General features: G+C 43.8%; 1 protein-coding gene across 1 annotated transcript in view; it reads right to left on the bottom strand.

Annotated features, from left to right (window-relative positions):
• LOC308304819 (stAR-related lipid transfer protein 13-like) overlaps positions 1–26,149 on the bottom strand; it is a gene marked incomplete at its 3' end in the record, with an annotated part of 58,132 nt that overhangs the window by 31,621 nt on the left and 362 nt on the right. The window lies entirely within an intron of this gene.

Below are 26,149 nucleotides of genomic sequence, written 5' to 3'. Positions count from 1 at the left end.
TGATCCGAGTCCAAGTCGAGTAGCAAGTCATTTGGTCCAAGTCTCAAGCAAGTCTCAAGTTTTTTCTGTTGTGGGCAAGTCAAGTCAGGTCGAGTCACAAGGTTATGTCAAGTCAAGTCGAGTCGAGTCACAAGGTTGTCATGTCAAGTCGCGTCGAGTCAAGTCGAGTCAAGTCACAAAGTCACACGCTTTTCAAGTCGAGTCACAGGTTATATCTCAGGTTTATATCTTGAAGAGAGAAACCTTTCTTCAAGTAAAAAAAAAACAAGTAAATGTCAAAAAATACCATGCAGATTAGTCTGCAACTCTGCATGAATTAAACCAGTATACAGCTTAAAAGCTATTCATTTATCCATTACATGTCTGATCATTTAGAACCTAGGTAGATGGCAAAGGCTACACTCCATTAAAGAAATGGCATGTTTGACAAATGTTTATTTTCAACATTTTGCAACATTTATTTAAATGTATTTAATACTGCTACAGGCCTATTGCTTTAAAAACAAAAACAAACAAGACACAATAATCTTAACGTGCATGCTTTGTTTTGTACTACTAGTACTGTATACCAGTAAGACTCCCTAATCGGGAGATAAGCGACCGTAGGTCTCGCTAGAAGAGGGCCATGTGAGAAATGAGGGGTGGGGTCTCCGCCTTGCCTTGGCGGACGAATAGGTACCGGCCCCGGCTCTCCCGGACGCTCCTAGGCCGAGTTAGGGCATTTTATGTGAGCTGCAGTGGAGGGGGTCCTCCACTGGGGGCGCCACCACTTTTGCATCCGTTCTGGAGTAGCAGGAGTGGGTGGTCCCCGGGAATTCCCCGTGAGCAGCCCCGTGGGGGTGGTCATTTGGTCATTTTTGCACATTTGGTATTTTTTTTTTACACCTGGGGGTCCCCCAGGGACCTGTGGGTCCCTGGAACTCCGGGGGTCCTTGGAGGTTGTAGTTTGGCAGGTAAGGAGTGTGTGTGCAAAATCTGGCATGGATCGGGGCAACGGTTGCGGAGATATGAGCAGGGCAAAAGTGTGACGTCTGACGTGTGACGGACTGACTGACGGACGCACGGACACCTGGTGGAGCTTTCTGTAGTAAGTGCGACCTACGGTCGCAATTAATGTCATTTCTCATCAGACACAAATTTAGCTGCCTATACTCCACTACACGTGCATTTGTTTGGGGTCCCACCATGTTCCAAAAGGATACGGGGCAATCTCACTTTTCCGAACGGACATTATTTCGACCATAGAGTCAAAAGAAAAGATGACATGTAGTAACAGCGACACACTCCAGCGACAAACTGGAATATAACAGAGTGGAGTGGACTAAATTCAACTCTAGCTAAGCAAAACTTGTCGGAGGCTAAATGAGAAGGAATAAAGCTTTTGCGTGGGAGTTATTTAGTGAAGTTCTTAACCCTGCTGACGACTGGATGTATGTTATGAAAAGTGATAAAGTGTTGGAAGACTGAGGCTTGCTACCATGATGGATAATTGGATATTATTTATGCAGTCATAGATCAACGTTCGTGACAGTGGTGAGTGACATTGTTGTCTTATTATTAATGTTCAAAAAATGTACGACCGACAGTATATCACAGTATATATGTTCTTATGTTTGGTTTCACTTCTCTTCATGCGCCGTCTTCAAGTGGCGGACAAAGTTTGACGTCGTTCCCTCTTTGTCTTTGAGTTTAGCGTTGCATATCTTGCATTGAGCGATCCTCTGTTTACCATCGGAGTGGAAGTTTTTATATGCAAACTGCACAACTTTTGGAACTGCAGCAGCAGAACCGGCAGTGGCTGTATCAGGCTGGGGGGCAGCAGTAGCCATTCGTGCTGTGTGTGTGTGTGGTCGGTGCCCAGTCTGATCATAGTGCTTGTGCTCTCGCTTACATGCCTGTCTCCAATCAATCAAATCAATCAATCAATAAAAGTGTGAACCTAGCGTGGCGTTCACGACTGCTTTGGTGAGTGGCGTAGCGGCAAGTCGTCCGAGTCAGCGTGTCTCAAGTCGAGTCGAGTCGGGAGTCATTGTCTTCCAAGTCAAGTCGAGTCTCAAGTTTTTGCCCTTAATGTCCGAGTCAAGTCACAAGTCGTCAAATAGGTGACTCGAGTCAGACTCGGCTCGAGTCATCATGACTCGAGTCCAATTGTCTGGACCTGAGCCATCAGAGGCATTCTTCCTCTGTTCAGCAGATGGATGGAAACATTCTGACTTCTCCTCCGAGAATTCCATCGGAATGATGCTACAGCTGGAAGCAGAGAGGCGGACAGACGGACGGACACGCAGCTCTGGCTTCACTGGAAGAGCCAGACCCAGATATCGGCCATCATCTGACTTTTTACAGTATGCAGCCGATGTGTCCCCATTTCAACCACCTTGCTTCGACCTGGTAACCCTACTTTAGGCATGTCATTATAGCGTTAAAGTTTTAGCTGATTTTAGCTATCGTTGTTTGTGTTTATTTTTGCTTGTACGTTAAATGTTCTTAAATAGAAACTGGAATCGAATCAAATGTTTTCAAATTGATTCAACCAAAAATTGGCCATCAGTTGGGCTCTTAGAAGACAAAAGGCCTGTCCTCCTTAAAGGGCCATTCACACTGAGCACTATAACTATAAAAAATATAGTTTTCAATTTTACAAGTCAAGTGGATGGCAGTGTTCACACCAACTATAAAAAAAATACAATGGTGAAAGATATAGTTATAGTTATCTTTATAGTGCTTATAGCTGGTAAACCATCCTGGTCGCGTGAATCCACCTTTTCATGTGTCTTGGTTTGTGTGTGTCTTGGTTTACCTCCTCCTCCTCACACAGACCGGGTTAACAATCAGACTTCCACACGCTGAACTATGAGATTCGCACTCACTGACTGCTGTGCTGTTGATGTGTAAACTTCACAGGCTGCAGTGCACACACACACACACACACACACACACACACACACACACACACACACACACACACACACACACACACACACACACACACACACACACACACACACACACACACTTCGCCACACCACACCCAGCCAGCCAGGGATGTGCAGAGAATGTTAGAGAGCCTTTTGGTGGAAGCACACTGAACTAAGCATAACCATGTCAATACTGGAGATGTGGCGTAATGGCATGGATTTCTACACAGAGAGGGCAATTCTTTCAACACACTGTAAGATGCTGTATTCAAGTTCAGGAGAGTTTGGACAAGGAAATTCTATTGAATGCTGCCTTCAGGTATGGCATGGAAAGAGGGCATTTGCAATTCTTTCACCACAGTAAAAATTGCATTTATGGTCTGGCTCAAGCCCCCTTTGATGTCTATGTGTGCACGTGCCTGCAGCCAGCCAGGAGCTGATCAGCAGCCAGCAACACTACATGTTTTAACTCTCATTTATTTTACTGATTTTTCCGCTGGCAACGCGTGCTGCCCACACAGCTAAACTGGCAGTCTCCTTGTGTGTGTGTGTGTGTGTGTGTGTGTGTGTGTGTGTGTGTGTGTGTGTGTGTGTGTGTGTGTGTGTGTGTGTAGTGTAAATGTGTGTGTGCGTGTGTGCGTGCGTGCGTGCGTGTGCGCATATTTTTCTTTATGAGCAGAGTGACTGATTGAAACATTCTGTGGAGTTTTGTGCTGACAATGAGATGTTAATTAGGTTGGTGCCAGAGGCAGCTCCATATACCAGCAGCTCATACAGGCTGTACACACGGAAAACACAGTTATAGAGGCTTTTTATTTAAGGATATACGACCTGAAACGAGCTTGAAATCAATAATTCCATCTTTAATGGAAGCAGCCGATCCCAAACTGTTACGACACACTGATGCAATTAATGCCAGTCAAATGACAATCAGTCAAATCAACTCATCTACAGTATGTACACACACATAGGCCTACACGCAAGTACCGTCGTGACTGGTTGACATTGTCACATTTCCTGGGGCAATTTGCCCAGATCAAGCATGTCAGGGATGTCATGCACGTCATGTGATTTTCAACTGTCCGCCACTAAGGGGCAGTGGCGCTCCACTGCCTTGTTGCTGTTTGTATTTCAAATGGTCAGTGGTTAAGTACTAGACTACATACTTTCTATTATTGTTTATGGGGCGGCATAGCTCAGGGGTAGAGAAACTGTTATTAGAGCACGAAGGGTTCCCGAAGGGTTCCCAGTTCGAATCTGGGCTCCCCCTGAGTTAATGTCGAAGAGTCCTTGGGCAAGACTCTGAACCCCTCAAGACAGCTCATTTGAATTAATATATATATATACTGCTCAAAGAAATGAAGGGAACAAAATGTTCCCTTAATTTATTTGAATTTATTTGAGTATAGTATACTGTAGTACTGCTCAAATAATTAAGGGAACATTTTGTTCCCTTAATTCTTTTGAGCAGTATATATTATATAGGCCTACACCTATTTCGTCAGGAAATTAAGTATTTTCCTAACCTAGCTGATTCGCTGCCCACATAGAGCGCGTGAGAAATTAGGGGCTAAGAGTTTTGCTCACGGACAAACATTGACATTGCTACCTTGGCCTGGAATTGAACCAGGGCCAACTAGAGGCTCTGGTTTCCCAGGCAGGCTCCCTAACCATTCAGCTATGCTACGCTATTTATTTCAGCTTAGTTTTTTATGTTGTGTTTGTGTTATATGGGCTGACTACATTTTATTAAAAGGAGGAGGAGACAGACTGATGCTCTGCAAATGTACTCAGAAGGATGTATGTGTGTGTTTTACAAACAATTATAGAGTTACCATGGCTTGGTGGTAGAATCAATGTGTTGTAATGTCTTGATCCTTGGGTAAGGCAGTTTGAATCCGGGAAGAAGATCATCATGTAAATTCGTTTTTCAATTTGAGTTTTGCCTATTATGTGTTTGTGGCAAAGACAGCCATTAAGCTATCGATTAATTGATCAATATAATGTTAGATAGATAGGTAGGCTAGAGTAAAGGATCTTATTAGGTGTGATGGTGGCTCAGGGGTAGAGAAGCTGGCATAAAACATGGAGGTTTCTCGAAAGGTTTTCAGATCGATTCTGGGCTCCCCCAGAGATAGTGTTTAAGAATCCTTGTGCAAGACTCTGAAGTCTCAACTCCTAGTTGCTACAGGTGAGCAGGTTGGTGCCTTGCATGGTTTCCTGCCATCTGTGTGTGTGAATGCAATCTGGCAAGCCATCGTCAAGAAAAGGGACGGCCCACTCATCCTTTCATAGCCATCATTGACTCTTGTCTCGCGAGATTGGTGTGAATGTAATGCACAATCTATGTAAAGCGTAGATCGTCCATTTTCAAAAAGCCAAGGTATAAAATAGGATTAAAGTGGTTAATGTTAGTTTTGTAATATTATAGTCCAACATTATGAATTGCTCAGCGGCAGCTCCGACTGATGTGTGCAGCAATAACAGCCTACAATTAAAAGTCTTTAGCAACTCTATCATCAGAAGCTTAGAAAGGGGCAGCCATAGCTGAATGGTTAGGGAGCCCGATTGAGGATCCAGAGCCCCTGGTTGTCCCTGGTTCAATTCCAGACCATGGTAGCAATGTTGATGTGTGTCCCTGAGCAAGACTCTTAACTCCTAATTGCTCACGTGCTCCTTGTGGGCAGCAAAGTGGTTGGGCTGAAAATACTGAATTTCCCTTGTGCAATGAGTAGCTAACTATTATTATTCAAATGTAGTTGACATAGGTAAGAAACCAATTCTGATTGTGATTGAACATAACCAATTCTGATTGTGATTGAACATAAGAATGAGAAAGATTTTTGACATTTTTAGACACAATATTTTCTTTAATCTTAATTAAAACATAATTTAGCTAAATTGCATGACTGTGGTGGGGAAAGAAGAAACCAATCTGTTTCTGATTAACATTTGTATTTACTTTCCATAACATGCCATGGATAAATACATTTCTTGTATGAGACATTATATATCCTGCTGATGTTTGCTGACTCCTAAGCACCACCCCGTGGCTGTATTTGAAACTACATTGCAATACATAAGTGGGTGAAGGCAGTAGACAGTGTGAAGTAAGTGATATGAAAAAACCTGAGTGAAATGTGACAAAGTCAACCAGTCACGACGGTACGTGTATGCACACAGGCGCGTGGATAAACACACATGCTGTACACGTGTACATGTACAGACATGCATTTCAGACAGGCAAACACAAACATATACGGTAAACAAACACATATCGTCTGTGTTGGGTGGAAAGTGGAAACCTCCTTATGTTCAAATCTGTTACTTTTCAGGATTCAAATTCAAGTAAAACTAATGGCAGACATACAAAATTGACCAACCACAGACTATTGTATTTTCTTAATTCACCTTAATTCTGAGATTGTGCAAAAAGCACACTCCTTTCACCAAAAACATCAAAGAAGCAGATCTACAAGCTCGAGCTTATTAATAAAACATTGTCAAAATAATGTAATTGTGAACGTGGTGCTCTGTAAAACTTTAAACCAAATGAAGTACGAATTTTGATTAGCACAACTGTTACTGAAAAACAATATGCTACTTATTTTCATTTTCAACATAATGACATAAAAACTGGACTTATTTTCTATTCAAAATGTTGTAAAGGGGGTACTTGGATTCAGCCAGGGGTGTACTGGAGCCCCAAACGTTTGAGAACCACTGAAGTTATTTTACGAAAAAAGTTAGAATATGGAGATAAGAGGTTTCTGCTTGACAACAACGATACTGTATGCATGCAAGCTACTGCAAGATACTGTACACACACACACACACACACACACACACACATACACACACACACACACACACACACACACACACACACACACACACACACACACACACACACACACACACACACACACACACACACACACACACACACACACACACACACACACACACACACACACATACACACACATATACACACACCCACACCACTCTGCAGGCTCTGTCCTTATCTCAAGTCTCAAATAAACACCTCATTCATTCACACTCCCTAGACTCATCCCTTTCATTCACCCATTCCAAGGAGCCGAACGTGCGTGGGAGACACTTCTCACACACACTCTCTCTTCCTCTCTGTCTCACACACACACACACACACACACACACACACACACACACACACACACGTGCACGCGCAGAGCCAAACAACAAACGCCAGTCTCGACACTCTCCCTGTCCGAGCTCTCTCATCGCTCCAGAGGAAATTACTTTCTCACCACAATCCCGACAATTATGTCCCTTTCATAACATTCTCAGCATAGCTCCTCTCTCTCCGAAATGACATGTCAAAAGAAGAACATTAAAAGGCGGCTCTGAAAATAGAAGCTTTGAGCCGTGGAGAGGAGGAGGAATGCCCATAGTAGCGATGAGAAACTTGCGGTCTAGTCAGTGTCTTGCTGCGACGTGAACACGTCTCTCTGAGCCGGGTCCTGGTATACGGGACCGGAGGAGGACCCAGCCGTTTCAGCGAGCGACATGTTGTTAAGAGAAAGTTATGGAACACATAAAAGAGAATTGACTCACTTAAAGTCCTCATGATGCAATCACAGCGGAGCTGTCTCTCTGCTCGGGCTGAAGATCACTCTCCATCACTTCACAGTTCAGTACGGTACAATACAATACAGTACACTACTAGAGCACAATACAGTCCAGTACAGTAGAGTATAGTAGTATAGTATACAGTATGTATACTATAGTTTACTACAGTACATCCCACGTCCCGTCAATCTACACTTCTTTCTCTCTCTTTCTCTCCTCTTCTCTGACTCCAGCTCTCTGTTTACACTCCTCTCTCTCCCTCTCTCTCTTTCCTGGCCTGCAGGTTTTTCTCTCGCCTTCTAATTTTCTCTCGCACTCCCCTCTTCTTCTTCTTCTACTTCTTCTTCTCACTTTCTGCTTCTTTACAATTCACGTGTTCTCTCTTTCTCTCTCTCTCTTTCTAACTCCTCCACTTTCACAAACGTTCATACAGTACGTGTTGGTTGTTTTTGTCGATCTCTTAAGAGGTCCTCCCTTTTCTATATCTTGTTTCTTTAAAAAACCAAAAAAGGCTTTATTTTTTAATAAATCAATTAATTAATCAATGAATAATAATGCAGTAATTTATCCACTTTTAATTAATCAATGTTTATAATTACTTACTTACAAAATTGTGCATAAGATAATAATAATAATAATAATCTGTCAGTCTGTAACTCTCTCTTACCTTCGTTCCAACGTCCTCAAATCAATCTTTTCCATGTCCTTTCTCTCTCTCTCTCTCTCTCTCTCACTCACATACTCTGACTTTCACATACTCTCTCTCTTACATACTCTCTCTCTCTCCCCCTCAGTCTTTCTTTCTAAAATTCAAAGTATAAAGCCATTCCTCCCTCCTCCTCTTCCTCTGTGTCTCTGTCTCTGCATCCTGTCTGTCTGTCTGTCTGTCTGTCTGTCTGTCTGTCTGTCTGTCTGTCTGTCTGTCTGTCTGTCATCCAGATATCAGTGACTGTCCCTCCTCCATCCACCACACCACTGTCTCCCTGGCCGTCTCATCTCTTCCTCTGAACTAGAACTGCTTTGCTCTCAGCTGTCTTCAGCTTGCCGTGACCTCAGACACTCCCACTGAGCGTCAGCAGCATGTGCAGTGACATCTAGCCGTCTCCGGGGGGCGCCACAGGACGCGCCTCAAGCCCAACACGCTGTCTGTTCTGTCTTCCTGCCTCCTTGAGGTAACCATAAACAAGCGCTCCTCTCCCAACAACCACCCCAGGGAACGCAACATGGACTACAAGGATACCTCTACAATGTCAGCTGATTCTACAGTAGGTCTGCCAGGCTAGGCTAGTCAAGGAGACTCTGACCTAGAGGCAATTGGCTGACTCTACACTGCAGACAGTGCAGTGTGTGTATGCATGTCATAAGCGCGCGCGCACACACACACACACACACACACACACACACACACACACACACACACACACACACACACACACACACACACACACACACACACACACACACACACACACACACACACACACACACACACACACACACACACACACACACACACAGATGTGCAGAGATTGTTAGAGAGGCAGGGGCTGACATTTATAATATAGAAAATAGCCGACCTCCCATGGAGGTCGGCTATTTTTGGTACTTGATACCACACTAAACTAAGCATAAAAAAGTTTCAACATAAGATGCTGCAATCAAGTTCAGGAGAGTTTGGACAAGGCAATCTCTTGAATGCTGCCTTCAAGTATGGCATGGAAAAATGGGGCATTCACATTTCTTTCACCATAGTACACTCACAGTCGAGATGTTGTCCTGACTCCTGAGTGATTTAGAGAATGTTGAGACAGACAGACAGACAGACAGACAGACAGACAGACAGACAGACCAGATCATTACTCAGTATATGTAAATAGAAGTTCTAACTCCCTCCGCATCCTCCTCCTCTTCCTCTGTTGCTCTTGTTGTCACTATCTCATCACATTTCTTCCTGGCTCCGTCTCATCATCACTTCCACTGAACTGTGAACAACTGGTTTATTTCAGACGTGTCAATGTAGTCAGTTAGTGAGAAGTAGGAGGTCAAGAACTTTGCACAGAAAAGCTAGATATAGAATCTCAAGAAGTGGAAGTTTACCGGAGTGTTTGATTGAGTCATCGTTATTAGGAAATGTTCCGCATGCAGGGGTCATCAACATGTCCGTTCACTGACAAATGTGTCCGTGGCAAAACTTGGTCTTGTCCGTGGCAAATTTTAGATTTTATGTTTTACACACCATTATAATGTTCTTATTTTGATCATAAGACCCATTTACTGAATATGTCAAGTCTCCAGGTCACCTTAGGTCCCCATTATCACAGGTGGTCCATGTCTGTCTCTTCTTGGCTATAGTGACGGACAAGGACAGAGTCTCATGTCATTTTCTGGCTCGAACCTACAGTATAGCCCTGTACATATTATTCAGGTATGCCAACATGAAAATACTACTTTAACTTTAGTTACAAAAGGTCAAATACATTTAGCTTTTGCTGTAAGCTCAGGGAATTCTGCCAGGCAACGCATCCAGAACTAAACAAGGGACTGTTTTTCATACATGTGCCTCTTGACCGAGTTTGTGGACGATGCCATTGAGTTAATTTTGGTGAGACCTCCTGCTTCAAAATGCATTAGGAGACACGGATGTGTGTGCGTCTTTGTGCCTGCAAGCCGTGCACGCATGTATGTGCATGTATGTGTGCCGCACGCGCATGTGTGTGTGTGTGTGTGTGTGTGTGTGTGTGTGTGTGTGTGTGTGTGTGTGTGTGTGTGTGTGTGTGTGTGTGTGCGTGTGTCTGATCTCCCGCCGCCAAAGGAGCACAAAGCACCTATTCATCTGTGGGTGAATTTAATCAAGAGATTAATTGGTACACAAACACGGCATTAAGCTCGCCTCGCCCTGCGACGCACAACCACACAGGCAGGGGGCGCTAATCCCCCCCCATGCAGCAGCCAGGCCTTTCTGTGCTGCCAGGGCATTCCTGCCGAGCAGCGTGTATGACAGCAACCAGCAGGCTGTCACACACAACAGAAGGGAAGTGTGCGTGTGCGTGTGCGTGTGCGTGCGTGCGTGCGTGCGTGCGTGCGTGCGTGCGTGCGTGCGTGTGTACTTGTCCCCAAAAGTGTAGTAGAATTTGAGAGACAGACAATATCGTAAGGACAAACTTTACTGGTATGGTCTTTACAAAGAATAGATCATATTATTATGGTAAAACAAAATGTTTGCATTTAGGCATGATTTATGCTTAGTTGTGCATTGCTGTGGCGTGCTGAAAATAGCTGATCTATTCTTGTAGAAAGAGTTAGAGTGTGTTTCTGCATGATTGCTTATATGCGTGTACAGTATGTTAGCAGTGAACGAGGATCGCATGAATACATACATGGGATGTGTGTGTGTGTGTGTGTGTGTGTGTGTGTGTGTGTGTGTGTGTGTGTGTGTGTGTGTGTGTGTGTGTGCGTGTGTGTGTGTGTGTGTGTGTGTGTGTGTGAGTACATCCGTGTGTGCGTGCACGTGCGCTTGTGTGTGCGTGTGCGTGCGTGCATGTGTGTGTGTGTGTGTGTGTGTGTGTGTGTGTGTGTGTGTGTGTGTGTGTGTGTGTGTGTGTGTGTGCCATGTGGCGGCGGCGCATGGGAAGCCAGGGAGTGAGGATAGAGGAAAGGAGTCAGGGGAGGAGGGGGGGTAATAATAAAGTAATCCATTACATAATGTGGGTGCCAGATTACATAACAATGGTGCTGCTCTCAGAGGCCTTAGAAGTGGGTCCATGATAAAGTATGTGTTGCCCCTCGTCTCGCCTCCTTCACTTCTCCCTCCATCTTTCATTTCCTCTGCTTTTATCTGGGGCCAGGAGGAGACCAATAAACCTTGACTCTCTCTCTCTCTCTCTCTCTCTCTCTCTCTCTCTGTGTCAGGCCCTCTTGCTCTGTCGGCTGTGTGTTGTGTCTGTCTGTCTCTGTCACACATATCGCGCCTCAAGGCCGCGTTTTAAAACGACGGCCTCGCTCTTTCTTCATCACATCATTTCCTGACGCGGCCCGCAGGGTTTCCCAGGCGCTCTCCAGAAGAAGCAGGAAACCGGGGAACGGGAAGGAACATTTCCTGGACTTTATTGACGCGGCGAAATACACTGGGAGTCGACTTGGGAAGAGCTTGAGCCTGATTTATTGAAACTCTTGTCATAATGGGTGACACATTTCTCACTGAATTGAGTACAAAGGTTCCCCAGTGTAAAAGAAAAAAGCCATAGTACTTTTTCTGGGGTTTAAATCCTATCAGTAGACCTTACTGTCCTTCCTATGCGAACTGCTAATAAAGTATTCAATCAATCAATCAAAAAAGACGGTGTTAAGATCACAACGCGTCATCAACCTGGGGACCTCTTGCGGATGCGACGCGTCTTTCAGTTTGGGCTATTTTGGCAAGGGACATAAATAAATGTAGCAATTGCTGTGGCTCTAGTTCCACTGACTGTTTACCTTTAGCACGTTATGCTAGACAGGAGGGAGTGGAGGGCAGCGATTCAGGAGGCTCGAGTTTATGTCGGCTAGTCACTGGCTTAGCTTAGTGGCGGCGGGCCCTGACACAGGCTATTTAGGACGGTCCTCCACTGCAGTGGTTCTGCCTCTAATATTTCTAATAATTTGGCCAATGTTTAATTTGTCATTTTAGAGGTATTAAAAGGTCCTTAAATTGTCACTTTAGAAATGTGCAGTTACCCTCTATACACTTAAACTTTATGTTGGTTTGTTTACTGTTGAGTGAGAAAACAATGTTGCACATTACGTTAATCATCTGGGGACCCCCCAAAAAACAATGTGGGACCCACAGGTTGAGAACCACTGCTCCAGTGCACGCTAACAAACTGGATGATGCCAGCAGGTATAGACAGGGAGGCAGGTCGTTTCCTGGCCTGTGTTTTGTGCTGTGATTAGTTGTGCTATAATGCGTCATATTTTCAGGGTCTGAACCCCCCGCGCCCCCCATCCTATCCTGTTATTGTTACAGTCTGTAGTGTGGACTGGACCACCAACATGTTCTTAACCTCAGAGGTTTTGGTTGGAGACACGACGGGGCATTTTTATCCTCTGGAGGTTTTTAACCAGAGCTAAAAGTACTCACATTTGTTACCTAAGTAAAGTATCAATACCACAATGTGGAATTACTCTGTTACAAGTAAAAGTGTGGTGTTTTCAAAAAGAATGTACTGGAGTAAAAGTAGAAAAGCATAGGCATCGAAATATCCTTACAGAACCAAAAGTAAAAGTGACCATTAGGCAGAATGTCCCATTTCACAGGAGCAATATGTCTGAAAATCTTTTGAAAATAGCAAAGGCTGAAGTGGTTAATATATGTTTTGTAATAATAATCAAAATCTACAAAGTAAATAACTACATTTTCCAAATAATATGTACCGGTAGTGTACAATGTAAAAGTACAATATTTGCATCTGAGCTGTAGTGTAGTAGAAGTAAAAGTATAAAAACAAATACCCCAGGAGAGTAGAGAATCCTCAAAATGTACTAAAGTACAGTAGAGTAAATGTAAAAGTTACTTTACACTGCTGGTTTTAACCACATCAACCCTGACATTCCTTTTCTATTCTTTTTAATGTTCTGTTTATTGAGTTTCAGAGGATGTTTTACATGCTCAACCCTGGGATCTCTATTCTGGGCGTGTCACTGTAGGAGGATCATCTCCAAAAACATATTAGAAATGACACAACTGTTCAAGAAATGCCAAAAATGTTAAAACTTTACAACATAAAACGAATACCCAAAAATTCACGCAAGCTTTACGATCAGCTATTTTTTAGCTATTTGTTGTATTATGACAAAGTGGATAGGTTAATTAAAGGGCACTCACAAACTATTAACTACATCACACACACACCATTTATACTCAAAACACACACACACACACACACACACACATGCATGCACACACTCACACACACACACACACACACACACACACACACACACACACACACACACACACACACACACACACACACACACACACACACACACACACACACACACACACACACACACACACACACACACACACACACACACAGCAAGACTCTCTCTCTCTCTCTCTCTCTCTCTCTCTCATACACACACACACACACACACTACAGTACACCCATACACATCTGCAAACATACCATATGGACACACACACACAGCAAGACTCTCTCTCTCTCTCTCTCTCTCTCACACACACACACACACACACACACACACACACACACACACACACACACACACACACACACACACACACACACACACACACACACACACACACACACACACACACACACACACACACACACACAGTCTGGACCGTGGCCATATTCCCACACACGCTAAAGCACTTAAGTCCCACATCATGCATCTGGAGAGAGAGAGAGAGAGAGAGAGAGAGAGAGAGAGAGAGAGAGGGGTCAGTGAAGAGAAGAAAAGTAGGTAAAATGTCAGTGAAGGAGAGCTGCATGGGGAGGGGGAGGGAGGGGGTTGGGGGGACGTATGAGGAGCAGTAGTTTATCTTCAGAACAGAACAGGGCTCTAGCAGGAGGCTGGTATGTAATGTGATGTCTGTGGATGGATGGTGATGTAAGGCTCCGGGGAATGCAGTGTAAAATAGAATCAGCGCTGGTATGGAGTCAGAGCCAGTTCAAGCAGAGAGACGTCTGCGCCGGTTATTATGCCCAATTTATGCCGGTGTCTGTGGCCGCCGCTGCGCAAAACAACCGATGCGCAAGCCCAAGGCGCGTCGCGGACGCGACGCTCCCTGGGCTTGTGCATCGGCTGTTTTGCGACCGCGGCGACACCGCCTTTCATCGGACGTTTTAAGGGTCAGGGGTTGAATCTGAAGCTAATCGGCCCAATCTGCTTATCAGATGCGGAATTCCTTTTTGGAATTCCCTTGATCAAATCTTTTTGGGGGTAAAATAGTCAGCGGACACGGTGAGGGTAAAATTGTTGCTCTGAGAGAAGAATCTGTTACAGCTTTTTAGAGCACTTGAGTCAGGAACACTCATGTCAACATAGATGTAACCATTTACAGTTAAACTTGGCGTTAAAGGGCTCCGCGTTCTGAGATGTTGCCTGAATTTTGTCGAAGCAGCTTGCTAGGCAGAATCAGGGAATGCAAAAGCAGTACAATAGCAATACATTTACATATTAGCTTGAATCAGCAGCACACATAAATCACAAGTATTTGAGCCTATGCTAGACCCCGGTCAAAAGGTGGAGGATGGGGTGAATGAGGCAGCTAAGCAGCAGCGGATCCGAAGCTTGGATCCAAGACAAGCAGAGCTATAGCGAATGCAAGCCGTATTTAAAGAAGCCTCCCTTACAGAGCGTGAGCTCTGAATTGGAGTACGACAATGTGATGTAATTACCAGCAGAGCTGTGAAGTGTGAATGAGGAATAGGAAAAGGAGACTGACAGCTGATTACAGCTGAGGCAGGCGAGACTCCTGCATAAACTAACGCTAAAGCTTCATCTTGTGACAATACATTTTTCAGCCTTTCAAGAGCAGAAATTAGTTGCATTACGAAATGATTGCAACATATCGTCTCTTTCGTCTAGAAACCTCATATGCCCAGACCAAAATGCTTACATTTCAGGATTAAAATTCAAAAACAGTAGCAGATCTACAAGCTCGAAACGCAATGCTTTGCGCCGCGTTTCGAGCTTGTAGATCTGCTACTTTTATACGTTTGTGTGATGCTGTAGTGTAGAGTATTCATCTACATTAACCTAAGTTAGAATATGGAGATACAATGTTTCTGCCCGACTCCAATTATATGGAGACTGGAGCAGACTTTGGATCATTTGGGGTGAAATGTATTTATGTATTTGTTTGTTTGTTTGTTTGAGAATAAGAGTAAGGGTCCCAGGTGGTTCAAGGTTACAAACTACTGATGTTATGAACCCTAAACCCTAGAAGGTGGAGCTTAGCCTGCGTAAATGTCATCACAAAACTTTTATGATGTTGTAAAAAAATCGAACCTCTGTTCGAAGTGGAGCTGTGTGTGTGTGTGTGTGTGTGTGTGTGTGTGTGTGTGTGTGTGTGTGTGTGTGTGTGTGTGTGTGTGTGTGTGTGTGTGTATTGCAGTTGATGGCAGGCTAGACTCAACAGCACCTCTCTGGTCACCCAGGGTTACTACATACAGGCTACATACAGACCCACAGACCCACCCACCCACATACCCACATACCTACACACACGGCCACGTATAGGGTAGCTTGTGTTCCACACAGCTCCAAAAATACAAACAGAATTGAAGAGCAGATTGAAGAGCAGTTTATTTGGTAGATATACACTGCTTCCCCAGCAGAGGGTGGTAAAGAGCCAGAGTTCTGCCAACCAATGAGGAATTAAGTTAGGTTATCATTGCTCAGGGGGGAGCCCTATGTTTTACTGTATGTGTGTTGCTGAATTCTGGAACAATTCCACTTTGCTATGCAGGGTTTTAGTCATGTTCATTGAGCCATGTTCATCACTGCTTCATTTGGACAGGAGAAGACAGAGAGAGACAGGAGAGAGGGAGAGAGAGATAGCATTAAAGGATGTGTAACACTGGTCTCCATCCAAATTGGTCTATCTATCAGGAGACTAATAGACTAGCTCGGATTGCATTGAAGGTGATGGGTGTGAGGGAGCACCCCACCCTTCAAGCAATCTTTGAGTAAAATGTAGTTAAGAAAGCTAAGAAAATAATTGCCGACCCCTCTCATGTCCTTTATTCAGAATACGAACTGCTACCCTCTGGTAGACGTTACAGAGTCCCAGTCAAAAACAAGAAAAGACATCTGAATAGATACAAATACTAATTTATTCCCATATCTGTTACTCTGTTAAACTCAGTCCGTTAGTGGGGTGTGGTGACTCTAGTGTAATGTAATGTAATGTAATGTATGCACTTGACCTGTATGTCAGCACTGTGTGTTTTGCACTATTCCTTGTAATTTTCTTTCTTTCTGTCTGTCTTGTCCTGTTGTATGTTATGTAGCAGCCTGCTTGTCCAAGACAAATTTCCCTCGGGACCAAATAAATTAATCTTGAATCTTGAGACCACAAGGGAAGGTACATATGCATGTAAATTCCCACAGAAAGGAGGAATCATTGCCGTCATTTTCCCCTTTGTTAAAGAATATCCACGCAGGAGGTGAGGGATGGAGGGAGGGAGGGAGGGATGGAGACATGTTCCATTTTCTTAAAGTTAAAAAGCATCCAGTCAGTGGGGGGAGGGGGAGGGATGGAGGTATGTTACCGTGACAACATGATAATCAGTTTATGTACTGTGGATCACATTGGCATTCCACAGCTGTTCAGCCTCACATGGAGTCTGGCTGACGATGATCATGAGGACATTTAAAGGGATATTTCACTTTACCTCACGCATTAGGAGTAGGGATGGAGCTCCAAACAAGGGTCCGCTACAAACTCCATAACACATTTATCGAGTACCCGGTATCAATAAGCAGTGGGCTTGTCAAGCTTGTTATCGAGCATTGCGCCCCATGACGTCATGTTAGAACAATCAAGACAAGAGGTGATCAAGAAACGATTACAGTACTATTCATAATATAAAGCCATTTAACACTTATTGCACACTAATGAATAATTGTTTTAATTATTGCGACCGTCACAGCTTGACCGTATCCGTCCGGATGGACGGATACTGTGGTTACCCTGACACATCACTTTGACATCACAGGTGACATCATAGTGATGTCAGATACTCAGAGCAGGGATCTCCATATATGGGCATAAACATGTGACATAACAGTGATGTCAGATACTCAGAGCAGGGATCTCCATATATGGGCATAAAAGGAATTGTATCCCAGATGATGCCACACTAACAGAATCCATATATGGCCAAGACAGATGGCCAAGACAGATGGCCAAGACAGATGGCGCGACCTCGCGAGGTCGCTTTTCGCCCTACAAGCTCCCATCCCAAGCATTACATTGAGCTCGTAGATCTACAAGCTCCCATCAAATTGCATTGAGCTTGTAGAGGGAAATAAAATGCCAGCTGACCGAGCACAAAGCCCTGGGGGACTCCGGTCATTGAAGTTTAGGGTTGGGTCACTGAGTTCTGGAATCAGCTGGAATATCAATCGGAGTGTGTAGGTGGTGGAGTGTGTGTGTGTCAGTGAGTTACGTTTATGTGAATCATAAACACAGAAATCACACAGGTAGAAACATGCTTCTACATTCCTCCTCTACTGCTCTGCCTTTTTCCTTCACTCCTCCTCCTCCTCCTCTCTCTCTCAATCCCCCCACCTCTCTTGCTATCTCTCTCTCTTTCCCCTCTTTCCCTCAACTGCTGTCTCCCCTCTCCATCTCTCTCTCCCCCCCCCAAGTCTCTCCCCTCTTCCTCTACCACTCTCTCTCCATCTCTCCCCATTCTCCCTCTCTCCATCTACCCCATCTCTCTCTCTCTCTCTCTCTCTCTCTCTCTCTCTCTCTCCCCCCCCTCTCTCTCTCTCTCTCTCTCTCTCCCCCTCCCTCCCCCCCCCCTCTCCCTCTCCCTCTCTCTCTCTCTCAGTGCAGTGTGTCAGATGATGTGAGGTGTCTCTAGAAGCAGCAAGTTGTGACATCGCTCTCTGCCTGTTCATGGGCAGCACACATCTCAGTGTAACATCTATGCATTCTGTCACTCTTTTTGCTCTGCATTGAGGCCACTAAAATAGTTTTGTTGTGTAAAAATAAAATAAAATCCTCCACCCATCCATCCGTCCACACACAATGTGTGGAATCCACACATGTGACGCTCTCTTAAGGCATTCTATGTATGGATTTATTTCTAGTCCATGAACAGTATTATTGAGGATATAGTCAATCCAGGGAAGAGCTGTCTCCGGTTCTCGTCCAGGCTGCGTAAACACTGGAGAGTCAGCCTCTATCTATGAATTTTATGTTTGCTTTGTATTTTACTTTTCTTTTGATTGTTTAATTTGTTATGTGTGATGTCAATGATACTGTATGTATGTACTCTATGGGCCCCCTGTTTGTCTGGAATAAAGTTTGAATGACACAACACACCAAAAATAGCCGCTCTATCAGGTTGTAGATGTGCTATTTGTGGCTCAGGTTCCCCCCAGGATGTGGATGCTGGGGTTCAAGTGGTTCATAGAATACTGTAGCCTACATAATATACAATTAGATTTTGGCAACCCTAATCACAACACAACACAACACCACTATACAAAAACCTGTCATTTTTTTTCACACTCACTCACGCACGCACACGCACACACACACACACACACACACACACACACACACACACACACACACACACACACACACACACACACACACACACACACACATACACATACACACACACACACACACACACACACACACACACACACAGTCCAGCGGTGCTGTGATGTGATGTTTCCATGACAACCAGGAAGTTCCACTGTCCACTCCCCACTGTAAACACTGGTCATGTGACAGGAAGTAGAGGAAGTTAACATGATGGAATACATAGCTGAGTGGACGGACACACACACGCACGCACGCACGCACGCACGCACGCACGCACGCACGCACACACACACACACACACACACACACACACACACACACACACACACACACACACACACACACACACACACACACACACACACACACACACACACACACACACACACACACACACACACACACACTTTTTCTTCAGCACTGTGACAGAAACATGTCCTCTGGAAGAAACTCAAACGCTGTGAGCTTGTAGAGCTGCTATTTTTAAGTAGCCAATGTATAACAAAATGACACCACAGAGATTTAATATGGACGAAAATGCGATATTTCAACTGTTGTAATGAGCATATGAGTTATTGTACACCTGACAAACTGCAAATAAAAATTATAATTACAAATCACTTTTTGATAGATAAAAACAAACATGACAGAACTTTTTTCTTCTTCTTTTTTTAAGATAGTTTTTTGGCTTTTTTAATGTAAGCTCACGACGTGGCATGAGCTTGAAGATCAGCTTTTTTTACTTTTTTCTACTTTTTTCTACTTTTTATCTTTCCACCTTTCCTCCATTTCTACCTACAATGACATGATCCCAAATAATCATTCCCCTGAAGAAGACCTGTAAAGGTCGAAATGTTGGGTTTATCTTCTGTAATAATAATAATAATAAAACTTTATTTGTATAGCACCTTTCATGACATGAAATGCAGCTCAAAGTGCTTTACAGAGCATAAAATGAAGCACACGTGCTTAACAGAGAAAAAGTAAATTAGAAATAAAAAATACATAAAAAAGAGATAAGTAAAATGATTACAATAAAGCAAGAAAAAATAAAGGCATAGAACATTGAAGAACAATTTCAGAGCCGTGCGGACGTCAATAGCAGCACAGGGATTAAAAAATTTAGCTAAAAGCAAGAGTAAAGAAATAGGTCTTGAGCTGTGCTTTAAAGCTATCCACCGAGGCTGCCTGTCTTAGGTGTAGTGGTAGTTTGTTCCAAGCTGTCGGTCCATAGAAGCAGAAAGCTGCTTCACCATATTTTTTATATGTCATTGTTGGCACCTCAAGTAGGTCTGCACTAGAGGACCTGAGTGGGCGGGTTGGAACATATCTATGCAGGCAGTTATAGAGGTACGAAGGTGCCAGACCATTTAGAGCTTTATAAACAAGTAAAAGAATTTTAAAATCAATCCTAAAAACAACCGGGAGCCAGTGTAGCGACGCTAAAACTGGAGTAATATGTTCTCTTATCTTAGTTTTTGTTAAAACTCTGGCTGCTGCATTTTGAACAAGTTGTAATCTGTCAGTTGTTTTCTTTGGCAGACCAGAGAGAAGTGCGTTGCAGTAATCAAGCCGAGAGAAAACAAAAGCGTGGATCAGCGTTTTTGCATCGTTCAGCGACAGATAGGCTCTAATTCGCGCAATATTTCTAAGGTGAAAGAAGGCAATCTTCGTGACATGATTAATGTGTGTATTAAAATTTAATTCAGCATCAATGATCACCCCCAGGTTCTTAACAGAGGTGTTATTTTCTTTAGCCAGGTTACCAAGTCTATTTATTATTGATTCTCTCTGGGCAGTAGAACCTATTATGAGAACTTCTGTCTTGTCCTCATTTAGCTTGAGAAAGTTCTCACTCATCCAGCATTTTATGCTGGACACGCACGTCAGCAATGGGTCTAGAGCACAGGGGTCGTCCGTAGCCACCGAAAGGTACAACTGGGTGTCATCAGCATAGAAATGGAAATTCACACCGTGAGCGGAAATAAGTTCTCCCAGCGGCAGTATATAGAGGGAGAATAATAAAGGACCAAGAATCGAGCCCTGTGGAATACCAGAGCAGATGTTGTGTTTGTTTGACTCGAAGTCAGCTAGATTAACAGAGTAGCTTCTGCCTGTCAGATAAGAGCAAAACCAGGACAGAGCTGTACCTGACAGTCCTACCCAGTGTTCGAGACGTTGTATTAGAATTGTATGGTCAATTGTGTCTGTAAATAAAAGTTGCATCGTGGCTATGAGAGTGCAGCCTTTTCTTCTCCTTCATATACAGTATATCACTAGTAAGATCTCGCCGCATGTCTTGGCGAGGTTGCATGTCTTGTCACTGGCCATTTGGCCAGTGATGTATCGGACCAGTTACCCATATATGGAGACCCCCTGGTACCCATATATGGAGATCCATGTACTGTATATGGAGATATGCTGTGAGAGCCCAAACATGGTTGCTCAGTTATTCGTTATGTGAAAGCCCTATGATGTGTATGACATCTAATAGTGGTGCGCGGGCCGACCCGGTGCCCCCACCCGCCCGCCAACCCGCCCGCAAGCGGGTGGGTGGGTCAAGGTTTCAGACCTTTGTCAGGCGGGCGGCGGGTTATCACCACTCTCACGTGCAAAAAATAAATAAGAATAATCACCTGTTCTTATTTGCCTTTTATTCTTAATAAGAGTAGGCCTATAAGAATAAGAATACAACGTTTGAATACGAGCACGAGCGAGTGATTTTTAAAATGCGCCAGTGAGGAGCGAGGTGTCTCCTCTGCTCCTTGGTGCGAGGACCATTCCGCTCCTGTTGGGGCCGCGAACCACATCTTGCCAACATTTGACACAACGTGAGCAGAGCAGAGAAGATGCACAAACAATTCAACGCGTGTCGCTGATCAGGATTTCACTTATGTCTCTGTCATCCACACAAGTCCGTTTATAGCTAAATACTTTGTGTCGGTTAAGTTATATAACCAGCCAGTCAACGGATACGATTTGAAACACAACTTTCGCAAGTGAGGCGGATTTTTTGACTGAATGAACCAACCACGCTTACCTCGAGTCGTCCCATCTCTCCAATCTGGTGATTAATCAATAACCAACAGGATTTAATATTGTCCGTCTTTTGCTGTCTGTTTAAAGTGCGAGGCCGCTGTATAAATATGATTGACATAAAACCGCCATTCTTACCCCGACGATGCCCGGCGATTTAGAGAGAATGAACGTCTTTGAATGAATGTCTTTTAGGCTAAACCCCAATTTGAACAACACGTTTGTTTATTTAGCCCATGACAATATTGTGCTACTGTAAACGTTTCTGTAAAGCGACTTTGGGTACTTAGAAGAGCCGTATATAAAGATGAGCTATTGTGGAGATGATATACCATATTTTTTTTAAATGCGGGTTGCGGGGCGGGCGGATTTCGTTCATTTGTATATTGTTCTGCGGGGCGGGCGCGAGCGGGTTACGTTCCGTGCGGGCTGTGGGTCGTGCGGGTTACGAAAAAAAGCTGACCGCGCACCACTAACATCTAACATCATACCCTTTTATGCCCATACATGGAGATCCCTGTTTGTAGAACCAGCCGTTAGTGTGATATGTGGCCGATGTGGCCTCCATATATGGGCATTCCCATATGAAGTCCTGTTAGATATGGGCTTAATATTGATGATATCAGGGAACTCCATACATGGGCATGAAAGGGATTATGTTAGTGTGATATCACAGTGAGGCCAGAGCGTGATGTCAGAGCGGCAAACCCATTCTGTTAAGAGTGGTTCCCCTGACATCGCAGTGACGTCAGAGCATGATGTCAGAGCGACAAACCCATAGAACCAGTGTCAGGCGTGACAGAGATACAAACATATGGACAAGCTGTGACCGTTCAAATACTAAACTTGCGACCTATGGTCGCAATTACCAAGGTCAGCCTCACCAACATCGGTGTGCGCCCGCAAGACTTTGCGCCCTCAGTACTTTGTTTGACGATCCCAAATAAGGACACCAGGTTGAAAGTGGTAAAAAAAAAAAACTGCTGCATAATGTCCTAGTCAAATAACAGGCAATATATAGTTCTGCTTCAGACCGATCCATCACTCGGGCCTCAAACGTCAACTCAAAGTCCAGTTGAGGAGAAACAGCAGGACACGTTGTTCCTGTCCCTCTTCTAGCCAAAAACACCAGACCAACAAATCCTCTCTGTCAGGTGGAAACCTCATAATTATGTCAAACTAACTGTTATGTTTTTCAGGATTCAAATTCAAAAGCAGCAATGGTAGCAGATCTACAAGATCTGTGGATCTGCTACTTTTGATACTTTTGTGTGACGCTGTAATATGATCAAGTAGGGTGTTAATTTACGTAAAAAAAAACACAAAAAGTTAAAATATGTTTTTCTATTAAGCAGTTTTTCTACTCCTAGATGTAATGCATATTCACATACTGGGTAATTGGTGCATTATGTGCTTGTTCTGATGACTAAGTGGTTATGTCCTGGTGTAAATGATTGCGGGAACTATTTAATTTTATTTAATGTGTCTCTGTCATTATTAGTGGACCCTGATGAAGGCCTCAGACCGAACCGCGGCGGTCACTGGCGTTTTTTAACTTTACTTGCCATGAAATTAAAATAAAAACGTTTTCTACTTCAAACTGAACAGAGCTGCCTTGGATCCTTTCACCACCTTATATATTTTCTCACTTATTTTGATATCCACCACAACGGAATTGAACTTAGAACTCTTGTCCTGAGATAAGAGGTTCCTGCCCGACAACAACGATAGCTACGCAGCACGAAGGCTGGACGGAGGGGAGATGTCTTCCACTCGTCTCTCCCACATGAAGTACCGAGGTCCTGAGGTCTATTTGTCTTGAGCCTTCACCCTGCGCAAATACAGCCAGCCCAACGCACCCCTCCTCACATGTGACTGTGCAAACACTGTAGAAGTAATTAATGGATCCAAAAAAATTCCATTCATTCACATTCCATTTCTCTGAGAAGATCTATATATACACTTTATATCCATTTCTGGACACTAATAAGCCTGTCAGCGGGGAGGTGCTACTGTACCTCCTCCCGGTGGGGGCTCCTCGCTGGAGAGTGAGCCAGTAGGGTAGAATAATATCCGTGGCACTGGCAATACAGAAATGAGTGGGTGGGAATTATTTGGTTTGACGACTAAAGTCAGATAAAAAAGGAAAGTGAAAATAATTGGATAGTGGCTACTATAAACAACAAATTTGAAAGAGTATCTTCCTCTTGTATTGCTTTGCACTATGAAACTCTCCTCTTCTACCCCAGATTTAAACCCTGTGCTGAAATGTTTACCATTGAGCTAATAGAGCCTGGCTGCTTGCTCAGGGGATAAATTGAAACCTGACCACCAGGTCAAGATTCAATACTTGCACACTACTTGAATACTTTGTGAGGAATACTCTGAGATCTAACTGTACTTCATGTAATTATTTGTGTTTAAATTGTATGCTATGTGGGGCGCCCGCTGGCCTGGTGGTCAAGGCGCATACCACATATAGGCTATAATGCCTGCTGGCGTCGCCGGTTTGATTCCCGATCCGGAGGACCTTTGCCACATGTCATTCCCCATCTCTCTCCCCATTACCTGTCATTACCTGTCAGTCTACTGTCCTATCAATAAAGGCATAAAAAGCCCCAAAAAAAAAAAGAAAAAAATCTTTAAAAAAAATTAAAAGATTGTATGCTATGTTACTGTAATCAGGGCGTAATTGGAAAAGAGAGCTGGCTCTCAATTGACCTTCCTGAATGAATAAAGGTGGAAAAAAAAGGTCAAGATTCGTGTCAAATCCTGTGTCTAGGTGAGACATGACCTTTGACACAAAATGTCTCAATAGTAAAGCAGGGAGACAAAATACAACAACCCTGGAAAACGTTTAGCCTCTCAATAAGTTGCCTCAAGTTGGAAATGAGAACATAATCATATTAATGCTTCAGTGCACTTGTTAAAGCACCGACAAAGAGCATCTATTACTAAATTAGAGTGACAGACACACGTTAGAGATAGGAGAGAGATGGAAGATAATGTAGGCTACACAGCCTAGAGCCTACCACTTCACCACAAGAAGCAACTACAAACTGACTTTTTTTTGTGCTTGTGCTGATCGTGGAAATAATTTAAAAGGCAGCACATGCCGTGAATAATCAACATATTCTCACCTTCAAAGCGTCAGACAACTGGTGAGAATGGGCTGGAATAATGCCTGCATGCGTGCGTATGTCTCCATTATGCTTTAAATCATTTGATATTGGCATTTGATATCCAAAATTTGACAAAGAGAAGAGGCAAGCACGTCATGTCAGATATGCTCCGTTAACAAGACGAGGGCTGCATCTCGTTATTGATAATGAGCACCTTATCGATCCGGCTTATTGTTGAGCCGGTGGAAAGCTATGTGAGACAACAAATTCAGAACATAACTGGTATCTTTTGCGACTGTGAGTTCGTGGCTGACCAGTGACCACCATCTATGAAGATGACATTTGACAAGAGTAACAAATATCATTAAAACAATCATTCATTAGGGCTCCATCCCTAAACAAGACAGCTGAGCTCTCTAATGTTAACATGGTGTGAATGCGCTCATAAATATGGATATTATACAGAGACTACCATGGGATTCTCTCATAGCAAGGAGGAGGAGGCGAGGAGTACAAGGTGACGTAAGCATGCAAGCAAAGAACTTCTCCGTTTACGGTGTCCACAAGGCAAAAGAAATACGCCCGGGTAACAAAAATGCACTGCAGCCGGAGTTTTGGAAACTATTCGTCTAGTCCTCCGTTTGCATGCGTCTGCATGTGGACACCCATGGGTGTTCGTGGCTTTACCTCCCCGGTGAAAAATAATCCGTTGTCGTCTGGACGGGGCCTAAATGAGACAAACGCACACTAAAACAGCGACTCTATCCCCTCTTACAGGTCAGATAATGCCACAGTTGTGAAAGAAAAGAAAACAGACAAATTGGTGGTGTGGGTGTGGGTGTTAACAGGTTAGATCCTTAGAGCAGCCACGTGTCCCATCAAGATGAGACCAAATGAGGCAAGCATCCCTATCTGATCCCCTCCCACAGCCGCTCCCCTGCCCTTCCAGATGACAGCTTCCACTCAGAACAAATTGCCTCGTAATGGAAAATAATAAATCTAAGCTCTGTGCAGCTTTTTGTTGAGCAGCACCTGTTAATAAAACAATAAATCTAAACTAAATAACAACAAATCTAACCTAAATACCTAATTGCATCAGCAATGGGTTTTGTCAGTGGAGTGCTAGACCCAAAGTCTAATATACATTAAAGTAG

The sequence above is a fragment of the Nannobrachium achirus genome (genome assembly GCF_963921795.1).
Source record: "Nannobrachium achirus genome assembly, chromosome: 19".
In the NCBI taxonomy this organism is placed as follows: Eukaryota; Metazoa; Chordata; class Actinopteri; order Myctophiformes; family Myctophidae; genus Nannobrachium; species Nannobrachium achirus.
Note: the sequence above shows the minus strand (reverse complement) of the source record. Positions and strands in the feature narration are given on the sequence as shown.